The 14,938-nt window shown below is 34.9% G+C and overlaps 1 long non-coding RNA gene across 1 annotated transcript in view; it reads left to right on the forward strand.

Annotated features, from left to right (window-relative positions):
- Nucleotides 1-5,870: 5,870 nt before the first annotated feature.
- The window catches only part of LOC139075498 (uncharacterized), a 31,579-nt gene continuing 22,511 nt past the window's right edge, over nucleotides 5,871-14,938 (forward strand). The window contains exon 1 of the long non-coding RNA XR_011525874.1: nucleotides 5,871-5,972. This is a non-coding gene — a long non-coding RNA (uncharacterized lncRNA). The remainder of the gene's footprint in view (nucleotides 5,973-14,938) is intronic.

Raw genomic sequence — 14,938 nt, forward strand, 5'->3', positions numbered from 1 at the left:
TACAAAGAATCTTCTGGGAGATACTTTGAGACTAGGTAAATTGTCTGCTCCTAATCATACTTTCACTATTTAGCACAAACTGATGACTTTCTAATTCCTTCTTTAGTTATTACTTTGTATCCTAATGTCTGGAACAGTTTCCCCTTCACCCTCATTCATTGTTTCATTGGTTATATCAGTATGGACTCATGACTTTCATTTTATTCATTGCGTTTGAATGTATTACTATCTTTATTTTTATTTATTTATTTATTTTTTTGCTTGAGGAAGATTCACCTTGAGCTAACATCTGTGTCAATAATCCTCTATTTTGTATGTGTGTTCCCACCACGACATGGCTGCTGATGAGTCATGTAGGTTTGCACCCAGGAACAGAACCCGGGCTGCCAAAGTAGAGGGTGCCGAACTTAACCACCAGGAAACATGGCCATCCCCCGTATTTTTTTTAAAGTGTTTTAAATTTACAGAAAAACTGTGAAGATAGTATAGAGAGTTCCTATATTCTTGTTCAGAGTTCTTATTGAAGATAATATAGAAAATCTGACACCTATTTCCCTTATTGTTAACATTTTGCAGAAGTATGGTGCATACATTAAAATTAATGAATATCAATACATATTTTTTTAACTAAAAACAATACCCTAATCAAGTTTCCTTAGTGTTCACCTAATGTGCTTTATATGTCCTAGGATCTCACTCAGGATACCACATTAAGTTTACTTGTCATAGTGGCTGGCGCCATAGCTCAGGGGTTAGAGCACTTGTCTTGTAAGTTTACTTGTCATGTCTCCATGAACTCCTCTAGATTGTGACAGTTTCTCAGAATTTCCTTGTTTTTAATGATTTTGACACTGTTGAGGACTTCGGCAAGTATTTTGTAGAAGGTCCCTCAATTGGGATTTATTTGATTAAGTTCTCATAATTAAACTGGGGCTATCAATTTTGGGAAGGAGGATTACAGAGGAAAAGTACCATTTCCATCACATCATATCAATGGTACATAATATCACTATGACTTAGCACTGTTGATATTGAACCTGAACACCTGGCTGAGGTAGTTTGTCAGGTTTCTCCACTGTAAAGTTACTCCTTTCCCCCACTTTCCATAATATACTCTTTGGAAGTAAGTCACTGTGAGCAGCCAACACTTATGGAGAAGAGTTATGCTCTACTAACTTGAGGGGAAAGTATCTGCATAAATTATTCAGGATTCTTATGCACGGGATATATGTCTTATTTCCTCATTTGTTCATTTAGTAACTTATTAATCTATGCAAGTATGGGCTCATGGGTATTTATGTTATGTTTTGGAACATAATCCAACACTACTTTATTTTGTTACACATATTTTCCAAAATATACCTCCTTCAATATGGCTTCTGTGCCCTTTGACATGTTCCCATGTTTTCTCAAGCACTATTTTATTCCAACATTATTTTTCTTCAAAAATGAACTATTCAGTACTTACTCTTTTGATTTGAAATACCCTATTTATAATACAGGCATACCTTGTTTTATTGCACTTTGCAGATATTGCGTTTTTTTAAATATGATCCTCCACCAGCAAAAAGATTATGACTTACTGAAGACTCGGATAACGGTTAGCATTTTTTAGCAATAAAGTATTTTTTTCTTAAAATTGGCCCTGAGCTAACATCTGTTGCCATTCTTCCTCCTTTTCCCCCTCCCCAAAGCACCAGTACATACTTGTATATCCTAGTGTAAGTCATTCTAGCTCCTCTATGTGGGATGCCACCACAAGCATGGGGTAACGAGTAGTGTGTAGGTCCGCGCCTAGGATCCAAACCGGTGAACCCTGGGCTGCTGAAGTGGAGTGTGCAAACTTAACCGCTTGGCCATGGAGCTGGCTCCCTAGAATAAAGTATTTTTAATTAATACTTTTTTTTAGACATAATGCTATTGCACACTTAATAGACTACAGCATAGTGTAAAGAACTTTTATATGTACTAGGAAACCAAGAAATTCTTGTGACTGGCTTTATTGTGATATTTGCTTTTTGCAGTTGTCTGGAACGGAACCAGCAATATCTCCAAGGTATGCTTATTTATGAATTTTTCATAAATACATGGGTTATATTCAGTTATATGATATTTTCCCATTATCATTTCTATACCAGCACTTGTGGCCCATCCAGAAATGACAAATGCATTAGTAAAATCATGAGGCACAGGCTTCCATTAGCCCATAGGCTCTTGGAAAAATCCTAAAACGAAGTGGTGTATGCAAGATTTTGTGCAGAGCTTAAAAATTACTAGGCTTAGGAAATTTGCTTGGGATCTAAAATTTATTTTTCTGTTACTGATTAACTTTCTCAATTCAAGACTTACACTTTAAATTTATGTTTTTTCTTTTTTGCTTTATGATTACTTACAATTTTCCAGTACCTCTTTCACTGCCTCACCTGGCCTTTTTCTGTATATTCCAACCAAGAAATACCACAAAAAACTTCTTAAATTAATTAACCTAATTAATTTAAATTAATGTTCCTGTGGCTTTGAAGTTTGGGAGAGAAACTGAGCCGTCCAAAAATGCTGGGTTATAAGAGGAACCACTCTCACCTTCCAGTGAGTAGTCACAGGAGCTTGTTTTACAGCCTTCTCTCAGCACGTAGACACTGCCCTATACTCCCCTTAGCTAGTTGCCAAAGTCCTTAAAATCTGCCTGTGAAAATTTACAATATACCATCCTCAAAGGTAATGTGTGAACCCTGAGAACAACTCCATCTTCCTAATTAAAATTTCCCTCATTTATACGTGGGGTGTCAAGTGTCCACAAATATCAAAAACCTATGTTACAGCGCCATCTGTCATCCAATCATGGGGGATGGGAGCACGGTAAAATTAAATTGCTGAGAACCCAGGCTCCCAGCAGCAGTGGAAGATGATGGTTACCATGAGGAGAAAGATCCGATTCCTGGAAAGAGCAGAGCTCAAGGAACCACTGCTGATGGACTTCAATGAAAAGAGGGTTAAAATACCTTTTAAATTACAGAATTAATAGAAAATAATTGCAAATATTAAAAAATAGAAGCTTGCAAGATAAAAATTAAAAGATTTATACACAGCATTCATTTTCTTATTTCATTTCATATTCCCTTTTAGACGTGTGTATACATTCAGATTTTTCAGGACGTTTACAAATATATTAGACCAAATCCATATCTATACCTATATAGACATAGAGATTTGGATATAGATAAAAGTATAGATATCAGATCTTTCATAACATTTGCACATATATTCAACCCAATATCTATCTATCTATGTATATTTCTATATATTTAATTAGAAAAAATATATATATTTAAGAATAATGAGATACATATGTGATACTCACATTTTGTTTTCCAAATTGATTTTTACTTGCAGTAAATCATAGCGTTTATTATTGCTAAGTATACAGATAAGTGTACACTATCACTAAGTAGACATTATTTTTGTTAGTATTTTGCATCAAATGACATACACCCTTTATTTTGTCTATGCCCCAAGTGATAAACACTCACTTTATTTCTTGTTTTTTTCACTTTTGCAGAAAATGCTGCAGAGAACATTCTTGTAAATCTCGTACCTCAGTCAAAATAAAACTGATGGGTCAAAAAACCCTACAGTGATATATATTGTATGTTAAACTGTGTAACTACCAAACATGCAGTTTTCAAACCTGAATATTAGCAATTCATTTTTTCCCCCAATCAGGATAACATGGCTTCTCCTATTAGCTTATCCTAGATTTGGGGGGAATATAGTGTTTATTGTTTTTATTTTGTTTTCTCTTCTGAAAACAACCTGCTTTTATGAGTTAATACATGGTTAAAATTCGTTTGTTTTTTTCTTATTAATTTTGGGCCAGTCTGTATTCTGAGTATTACACTGAAAACTACACTATATAGCAAATATTTTCCAAATATTTGACTGTTTTTTGTAGTCTTACCCTATTATACCTAAACATTATCAATAACAGAGAAAAATGCAAATTGTTAATTGTATTATTTCTGGATTTCATGTAAGCATCTACATTAGGAAAAGTAAGTTCTTAATTTTCATTTAAAACAATAATTGCATCTGGGATTTATGTACATGTATAGCAAAAGATGGGGACTCTAGGGTTGTTCTTTGAATGAATGGCTGATAAGCTACCATCTTTTTTAACCATCCACTCTAGATTACGGATTTTAATTAAAAGTTCATTCTTATTAAGCCAAGTTCTGTATTTTATAGAAAATATAGTCAATGAAAGATGGGAATGGAAATTCCCTGAAAGATGTGGGGCAGTGCTATTTTTACCGTTTTGGAGTATTTGCTTCTTACTATACTCTGTTTTTATTCTGGTACATTTGGCTAAATAATTATCTTAAGACATGCTCTACTTTGTAACCTATTCTCTTAACATTTCAAATTCAGAATTGACTTGGAAACATCTCAGAACTGACCTGTAAAAGTGCAGCTACAGAATCTATAAACTGGAGAATTTTCTTGACAAAGCGACCGAAATGTTTTGTCCTCAAAGCAATGGTAAAAAAAAGTTTGTTTAACGCTTCTTATGTACTACGCTAAAAAATAGCGACAATGTGGAAATTGACCATGGGGAGACAGAGCGTTCTAGAAATTGTTTTTTTCTTGACTTACGAATAGCCCTACGTGAGCCTCTGGTCTCCGGACACTGACTCCATCAGTACCGGGACGGCTGCCATCAAAGCGCCCTGGAAGGCAGGCGGCAGGAAAGCCGACCTAGTCCAAGGGTCTCAGCTCACTTGCTGAGCGCTGTGGGAAGGTCACATGACTGGTGGGTCGGACGGTGGCCCTCAAGAGCCAATCCTGTAAGCATCTGGGCGCCGCTGGAGGCGGGAGTAGGTTCAGCGTCTTTGGCCCTCTGGACTCTATCGCTGTGGTCTACGTAGGGTCCGTTCAGGGTTAAGGTGCTAGCAGGGGTTTTCCTAGGGATCTTTTGCGCCATCGGGATTTATCTAGCCCCACTGCTAGTGACCACTGGCTCTCCCAAGGCTGATTCCTTCTGTGGAGTTTGCACCACTTTATTTATTTATTTATTTATTTTTGGTGAGGAACATTGGCCCTGAGGTAACATCCGTTGCCAAGATCCGTGCCAATTTCCCCTCTATTTTGTAGTGTGAGGCCACCACAGCATGGCTTGATGATCAGTGTGTAGGTCCACTCTTGGGATCTGAACCCAAACTCGGGACACCAAAAGCAAGGCCTGAACTTAACCACTATGCCACCAGCTGGCCCCTGCACCAGCAGATTTCAATAGTTAACTTTCAGCATATATAGGAATTAGCTATTTCAAGAAAATGTGAAAGTCTAGTTTTAATAGCTGTCATTTTTTATATTTATAAGGAAGTCCATAAGTAAAGTTGTCTATAGTGTTCCTTCTTATTTAGTGCTTTTTATCTTTACTTTAGCTTAATTCCATTGGTCAGAATTTTTTCAAATGTTTTTAGATGGATGTTGAGTTTTTTGTTTTGTTTAATGAGAAAACAACATTACTTAAGATAACTTTAGATTTGGATACTGATTGTTTATTTTAGTGTTTCACAGGCTTTTTCTTCCACTCCAAAATCTCCAGGAACAAAATTTCTTCCAGAATTTGACACATTATCTTTAAAATCTTGTGATTATTGCCAGTATAAAACTTTGCTTCCATTTTCAAGTTTTAGTGGTTTTTACCACCAATCTTTTAAATTCCAATTAATTTAATTTAAAGCAACTTAAAGTCGTTTGATTAATTTCAAAACTGCTGTTGGGCTTTCATTTTGAACCTCTCCTATATGCAAACCCTCCTCCTTTTAGCCACTACCCCTTAATCTCACCTTAGACCTATTGGTCTTCAGAATCTTTTTCAGATTTACCTCACTCTTATACCTCCTGTGCTATATCCTAGCTCAAGCTTCTGTGTCTGTTGTGGAAACCTCTTCGCTAGTACGTCTCACAGAGTAAGTCTGGGCGTGTTTTCCTTCCCATGTGTTGTAAGGTCTTTAGAATTTACCTGTCTGTATTTCACAATTTCAAAATTTATTTAAAAATATATTTCAAAATGTATTTCAAAAATTACTATAGAAGAGTGTTAACAAAGATAAGGGAGAAGCAGAGCAGGGAAAATTTAATAACATGAAATTTCTGATGTGACATTTAGCATTGATGTTCAACACTTGTTATAGCCATGTAATTTTCCTTTATAAAATATCCATAACAATATGCATAATTATTTTTGCTATGTTAACTTTCTAATTTTTGAAGGAAGAAGTTTTTGATAAAAATTCAAATTATTCCTAGAAAAAATTAATTTAATGAGGGACCATCATCTACCGTCTGACTCTGACAATTTGTTACTGCCAACATCCATACTTTGATGTCTCCTTTTTCAGACCTATGCTAGCAAAATAAATATATTTGTATTCCTCTGTATGTTTTCACACGTAGACTTATGTATACAATGCCGATTGTTTTATTTTCAGCTAGATATACTGTGTCATATTATTGCCACACATTATTATTATTACTGTCCTTTTATTTTGTTAGAACATTATTACTCAGAAAAAATACGTGGAAAATATAGCCATATCCCACTGTAAAAGTGAGGACACTAAGGATAAGGTAGGTAGTGTAACTGGCAAAAGTTTACATAGGTATTAAGTGATGTGATCAAAACACTGTCACCTACATTTTCTCTACATCACCATTCTCTTCACTAGTGTGTAGGCATAAATATATTCTCATTGTCCTGAACTGTAAATATGTTAAACATTCGGTAACTCCTAATTTACTTCAAATGTTTGTATAGTAATGTGTTATAAAGATGTGCCATAATTTGTTTACCCAATTATTCATCATTCTGTGGTGGGTATATATAGTATTAAATTTGTTTCCCAATATTTGTTTTGTTTGCTTTACCAAAAAAAAACAGTATTGGAGTACAAATACCCTATACATTTATCTGCACTAGAGGCCCATTACATGTGTATATATATATATATATATATATATATATATATATATATGTATATATATATATATGTATATATATCTGTGTGTGTATATATATATATATATTTGTACAATTTTAATTTTCAAATCAAAGCCTGTCCATACCTCTGCAATTTTACTACGTAAAAGCACATCGTTCTCCAAGTTGTATTATTTCCTAATATAATATACATCATCTTGTAGAGTTATGTGATATATGACATAATATGAGAAGCATTTTTCGTTTTGAAAAAGGATATATAATCACATTTACAAATTAGAGTACATAATTCTTTCATTTTGCTTTAGCAGCTATTTCAGTGCTGTCTATTGCCTTCAGCTGAACCTTTCACATTGCTTTGATAGAGTTTGTTTGGGAGTGACATGATTAGTGGACTGATTACAGAGAACAATAGCCCAGAAAAGACAGCAGAGAGAAAGCAAAGCACAAAGGTGCTGTTCAGGGACAACCACTAGATTAGGTATTCCGGGAGGCTGTTGTGGGGGATTTGGTGTAAGTTCTGACCAGGTGTAATGCAAGCTAACTGACCATGTTTTAAGAATTTTGGTATTAAATAAAAGCCCTACTTTAATTTCTTATTGACCTGATAATGATTTAGTTTTATTGCATCAAAAAATTCAAGTCATGGAAGACAAACTTTGACTATTAGGGAAGCTCAAGAGTGCCCTCATAGTCCCAACCTCATTCTGTTTTTCTTTTCCATCATCCTCAATGTAGGCCTTTATACCCATCCATTTCGGGAGAAAGAGATGAGGAAGGCAATGAGGATTACTGTTACATCTCCTGACAGATGACATGTGTGTGGATCACTTATCCAGTCGTGAGACGTACTTGCTCCACTTATACGCTTACCAGTTGAGTTGGGGGTTCAGCACAGGGGCTTAGCATTTTCTTGTGGAGAAAATCACCTTATGTTGAATCATAGCTGTAACAATCACTAGATGTGGCATGACATGATTCATGAAAAAGACTTTGAACCACGTTTGAAGCATAGAACTAATTTAAGGATTATTTAGCCATTATCTTAATAGTTACATGCATTTATATCTCTTACCTTAATGATAAAAACAGAAAATATACAGGCATTCAAGAAAACCAATTTTAGAGAGGCGATATCAAGTATAATTAAGTGAGCACATTTCTTTCTTTTGTGGTGAGGAAGACCTGCCCTGAGCTAACATCCATTGCCAGTCTTCCCTTTTTTATCACTTACGGAAGATTAGCCCTGAGCTAACATTCATGCCAATCCTCCTCTCTTTGGTACGTGAGATGCCTCCACAGCATGACCAACGAGTGGAGTAGGTCCATGCCTGGGATTCAAACCCACAAGCTCGGGCTGCTGAAGTGGAAGAGCAGCCCTGAGAGCATATTTCATAAGGTCACACTTTTTGTGACAGAGCTATGATATTAGCCCAAACAATATAGTACATTCAAACTCAGTTTTAAGCACTAAACAATGACCTCATGAAGCATTTGGCATAAATTCTTTCTGTGACTCACTATTCTCTATTTCTTATTGCATCATTTCCCTGGGGGTACTATACTGAAATATTGGCTTTATCTCTAACTTTGGTCCTGGCTGTGAATGAACAGATACATCTAGATAGCCCCTGTCTCGGAAAATCCTTAAATGTGTTCATGAATGGGAAGTGTCAGTCTATGAAATGAGTTAACTCCCAATATCATGTTCACTGAGATTCAAAGGTCTGAAGAGTAAAAGAAGCAGCCTAAGTTTGGCCAAACCAAAGATGCAGAATTTGGTATCAAAGGACAAGTTGCCAACTGAGATCTTGAAGTGAAAAACTTTGTCCTGTTCAAAGTATATGTTTAGTTCATTTGAGAGAAGGCACTAAGGGATTAAAGAGCACACAAAGAACATATTGGTCCTTGCTGGGAACTTGCTTAGCAAAACAAAATTGTTAGCGGTGTTTAAACATAACATGATTGAGAGATCATGAAAATAGAGTTCCATTCACGCTTCCTCCAGGTCCTCCAACGATAACATCTTATATAACTGTAGTACAATAATCAAAACCAAAAAACTGACCTTGATACAATGCTATTGACTAAACTACACAGCTTCTTCGGATTTAACCCCTTTTTATGTCCACTCTTTTTTTTTGTATATAATTCTATGAAATTGTACCGCATATGTAGATTTGTGTAACATACACCACATTCAGCACAGAGAACTTTTTCATCACCCCCAAAATACTCTCACATGCTATTCTGTGATAGAAACTCCCTCTCCCAACCCTAGCCCCTTTCCTCCACTGATCTGTTCTTGCAATTTTATAATTTTAGGAATGTCATATAAATTAAATCCTATGGAAGGTAACCTTTTGAGATTGACTTTATTTCACTCAGTATAGTGCTGTGAAATCCATCCAAATTATGTGTATCAATAGTGTGTTATTTTATATTGCTGTGTAGTATTCCATTGTATGGATATACTATTGTTGGTTCTTCCTTTCACCTACTGAAAGTCATTTGGATTAGTTTCTGTTTCTAGAAATTACAAGGAAAGCTGCTATGAACGTTCAGGTACATTTTTTTGCGTGTGAACATAAGTTTCCATTTCTCTATGTACACATTCTCATTAGTGACATTGCTGGGTCATATGGTAAATGTATTTTTAATCTTAGAAGAAACTGCAAGACTGTTTGCCATAACAGCTGTACCATTATATAGTCCCCATAAACTTGGCGTTGTCACTTTTTAAGGTATATTTTAGCAATTTTAGTAGGTATAGTAGGGTCTCTAAAGTATGATGGCTTTAATTTGAATTTTCCTAGTAACTAAATTTGTTGAATATATTTCATGTGCTTATGTGTCATCCATATCTTCTCTTTAGTGAAGCACCTGCTCAAGACTTTCCCATTTTTAAACTAGATTTTCTATTTTCTTACTGTTTGGTTTAGAGAGTTCTTTATATTTTCTGGATATGAATCTTTTGTCAAAAATATAGTTTGCAAATATTTTCAACAATTCTGCTCCTTGACTTTCCAGTCCCTTAACAATATCTTTCGCAGAGCAAAAGTTATTAATTTGAATAAGTCCAATTTATTGATTTTTTTTTCTGTTATGGGCTGTGCTTTTAGTGTCACATCTAAGATCTCTTATCCTAACCAAAGGTCAACAAATTTGCTTGCAAAAGTTTTACAGCTTAAATTTAGATAAATGGTCCACTTGAGCTTGTTATTGCATAAGGTGTGATTTGAGGTTCATTTAATGTGTGTGTTTGATATACAATTAACACCATCTATTTTAAAAATTATTTCTCCACAGAATTTCTTTTGTACATTTGTGAAAAAATGTTTTGGCTATTTCTGTGTGGGTCTGTTTATAAAGTATTCTGTTCCATTGATATATGTCTCTATCCCTCCACAGTGTCTTGATTACTGTAGCTATGCACTAAGTCTTAAAATCAGGTGGTGTGATTCCTCCAATTTTATTGTTCTTTTTCAAAATTGTTTCAGCTATTTTACTTACTTTGCCTTTCTATATAAGTTTTAGGATATGCTTGTTAACGTCTACAAAAATGTTTGCTGGAATTTTCATAGGAATTTCTTTACATTACAATTTAGGAAGAATTGGCATCTTTGCTATGTTGAGTCTCCTGTTATATGAACAAGGTATATCTTTGCAATTATTTTGGCATTCTTTGATTTTTTATTTGTGTTCTACAATTTTCTACATAAACATCCAGAATATATTTTACCAGAGTTATACTTAAGTTTTGTTTTTTCTGTTATTGTTTATGGTATGGTGTTTTTTCTTTGAATTTCCAGTTGTTTTGTTCACTGTGAGTGTGTACAAGCACACACGCACACAGACTGTGTTGACCTTTCACTTGTAATCTTGCTAAATTCACTTATTAATTCTACAAATACTTTGGTAGATTGCTGGAGATTGTTTACATAGATATGATTTAATATGCAAAGTATTTCTATTTTTCCTTTACTTGCCTGCATGATCTTTTATTTCATTTCTTGCTGCCTGATAGCGTTAGCTAAAGCATGTAGTACTACTTTTAAGAATTGGAGAGAGTGGACATCTTTGACTTGTTTCAACCCTAAAGAGAAAGCATCAATCTTTTACCATTAAGTATGATATCAAGTGTAAGTTTTCTAAATGTTCTTTATCAGGTTGAGGGAATTTTATTTGGCGGGGCTTCAGGCTATTCCTACTTTTCTGATAGATTTGACCCATAATGGATGGTATAGTTTGTATACTTTGAATCTTTCTAAATGTATTTAGACTTTTTTTGTCCAAGGATATGGTCTATGGTGGCAAATGTTTCATGTGCACTTGAAAGGAATGTGAATTCTGCTGTTGGGTGGAGCATACAAATCTATAAAAGTCAATTAGATCAATTTAGTTGATAGTGTTGCTCGAATATTCTATGTGCTTAATGGTATTTTTCTCTACTTATTCTACTAAATACTGAAGGGTATTGGAATGTTCAACTGTAATTTTGGATTTGTCTGTGTCTCCTTGAGTTTCTGTCACTTTTATGTAGTTGGCATACATTTTGAAGATCTGTTATTTGGTGCATAACGGATTAGTATTGTTAAGTCCTCTCGATAGATTGACGTATATTATGGTGGAATACCCTTCTTATCCCTGCTAATACTGCTGTTGAAACTTTCCTTTGATTTTTCTTAGAATGGTATATATTTGTCTATCTTTTTACTTTTGCACTCTTTATACCTTTATATTTAAAATGCTTTTCTGAAGGCAACGTATAGTTGGCTCTTGCTTTTATGTCCAATCTGACAATCTGTCTTTGAGTTTGTATATTTAGACCATTTACATTTAAAATTGCCATTAATATGGTTGGACTTAAGTCTATCATTTTTCTATTTGTTACATATATTTTTGATCCCTTTTTCTTCTTTATTTGCTTTATTTGGAATAATATAGTATGTCTAATAATTCCCTGTGTCTCCTTTGTTGGTTTATTGTCTTTAACTCTTTTTTATTAGTATTGTGGTTGATTTAGAGTGTAGTGTGTGCATGTTAGACTTATCAAAATTTTACCTTCAAATGATATCACACCACCTCATGCAATGTGTAGAAACCTTAAAACGCTACAATACCATGTCTCTCTTTCAAAACTTTTGTGAAATTGTAATACATTTTACTTTTACATGAGTAACCTCAGGCCACCTTATAATTATCTGTGCCTAAACAGTAAATTACATGTTAATGATATTAAAATACTAGAAATATATCTTATGTATTTACTCATGCAGTTACAAATCCCTATGCTCTTCATTCCTTTCTGTGGATCCAAATTCTCATCTAGTATTGTGTTCCTTCCACATGAAATTTAACAGTTTGTGGAATGAGGATCTATTATTGATTAGTTCTTTCAGCTCATATATAAATGAAAAAAAGTTTTCTTATTTGCTTTATAAGGTATATTAGATTGACATTTTTTCTTTTAGTATTTTAACCATATAACTAACATCTCATCTTTATTGTGTTGTTTCCAATGGGAAATCTGCTGCCATCCTTATCTCTATTTATCTGTACCAACATGTCTTTTGTTCCCTAACTAGATTCTTTATCCCCGATTGGAGCAACTTGATTTTGATGTTCCTTTATATAAAGATATTTTCATGTTTCTTGTCCTTGGGGTTCACCAACCCACTGAATCTGTGGGCTGATATGTTTGTGTCAATTTATACGCTATACTCATATATTAGGCTGCTTGAAATTTCCCCACAGTTCATTGATGCCATTTTCATTTCTGTTGATTCTTTCTCTCTGTCTTTTATTTTGAATGGTTCCTATTGTCATGTCTTCAAGTTTACAAATCTTTTTTGCTGCAGAGTCTAATATGCTGCTAATCCTAGTCAATGTATTTTTTAAGCATAACTCATATTGAAGCTTTCCTCTCCAGAAATTTGATTTTGGCTTTTTTTTTTTTAATCTATGACATCTCTACTCAACTTTTATATTGTAGAATGGAGTTATAAAAACTGTTTCATTGTATCGGTATAGTATTTTTTCAATGATTTATTGTTAAGTTTAACATTTGTGTGGCTTCTGAATCAGTTTCAACTGATTAATTTATCTCCTTATTATAGGTCATATATTTATGTTTCTTTGCCTGCCTGAGAAGTTTTTATCGAATGCCGGATATTGTGAATTTTACCTTATTGGGTGCTTCACATTTTTGGTATACAAACACACACACACACACATCCACACACACACACACATACATACGGAGTGGAAGATCGGCCCTGAGTTGCCAGTCTTCCTCTGTTTTGTATGTGGGACGCTCCACAGAATGGCTTGATGAGCAGTGTGTAGGTTTGCACCTGGGATCCAAACTTGCAAACCCCAGGATGCTGAAGCAGAGCATGGAAACTTAACTACTATGACACCAGGCCAGCCCTGTCTAATAAATATTCTTAAGCTTGGTACTGGGACATTACTTGGAAACAGTTTCATAATTTCACATCTTGCATGTAAAAGTTGGATCCAGAGCTGTATTTAACTTAAGACCAATTATTCTCTGCTACTGAGGAGAGACACTTCTGTGTTCTCTCTCCAATACCCTGTAAATCTTGACATTTACCAGTTTGCTTGAAAGGAACAGGTGTTATTCCATCACTTGTGTAGGTACAAGACATCTCTGATCCTTCCAGGTTGCTCTTTCCGTGAGCTTGGATAAGTTCCTTAACTCAGATGCAGTGCCAGATCCTTTGCCATTCTCTAGGACTTTCTGTATGATTAGTTCTCTCTTCCCAATAACCCTGGTCAGGGATATTGGACCACCTTATTTTTCAAGAATTTCAGTGCCATCTTCTCAACTCAGAAAGTCTACTGAGATCCTTGCCATACCACAACTTGAAAACTGTCTTGAAGAATTAAGTTCGGGAAGTAGTAGGTGTAATATAATTATTTCACATCTCTCAGGGAATACTATCTATTCTTTGCTGTCTGATATACAGTATCTTGAAAACCATTGTTTCATATAGTTTGTCCATTTTTTGATTTTCCATGTGGTAAGGCATAACTAATCCCTACTAGTTTTTCCACAACATCTTGATCTATTCCTCCTGAAGTTATTCAATGATTACTGTACCCTTGGCTGTATGCTGCTAGTTGGCAATATTAAGGTGAATAAGGGTAAATGTGAGTGAAACTCACAAACAAAGTGGGAAGTCAGAAACGGTCTAAGTATGGTCTGTAGGAGTCTCGTTGGAGGACATTCAGAATCATGGATATCTTATCATCTCCTTCCATGGCATGAGGAATGATGACCATGAAACATATATTAATAAACGGGGCTGCAACATTTGTATGAGTGATTTCCACCTTTCCTGTTGGCATCCATTCTACAAAATTTCATGCAGAGGACCTTGACAGAGGGGACAACAGAAGATTTCAAGCCAAGTTCATCTATATACATACAATGACAACCACGTCATGGATGCCACCAGACTAACAGCAACAATAATAAAATTTGAAAAGAAAATAAGCACTTACTAAAATTGGTAAAATATAATAACTAATAAGGACTTGGAAATACTTATCCAAAGAGCCATGATAATACAGCTGATTCTCAGTGATAAAGATTTTACTTGGTCTAAGAGGGCAAAAGTGCCCAGGAGGAAAGAAGAGGTGCGCATGAGGTGGGAAGCAGTATGGTACATTGGGAGGTCTTAAAATAGTGGTTTGAGAATGGGGAGGCTATAAAACAGACTGAGGCAGAAGTCAGGGTTCATATCCTGTCTTGAGAACAGAAGGGAACAACAGAAGGGAACAAAAAAAACCACTTTAATCTTCAAGTTCAAATTCTCTTCTGATTACCTAAAAGTTGTGGTTTATTGAGAAATAGTCAAGAATATAGATGAGGAGTTTGAAATATTCATTCATTCATTTGTGCAATTC

The sequence above is a fragment of the Equus przewalskii genome, chromosome 1 (genome assembly GCF_037783145.1).
Source record: "Equus przewalskii isolate Varuska chromosome 1, EquPr2, whole genome shotgun sequence".
Classification (NCBI taxonomy): domain Eukaryota; kingdom Metazoa; phylum Chordata; class Mammalia; order Perissodactyla; family Equidae; genus Equus; species Equus przewalskii.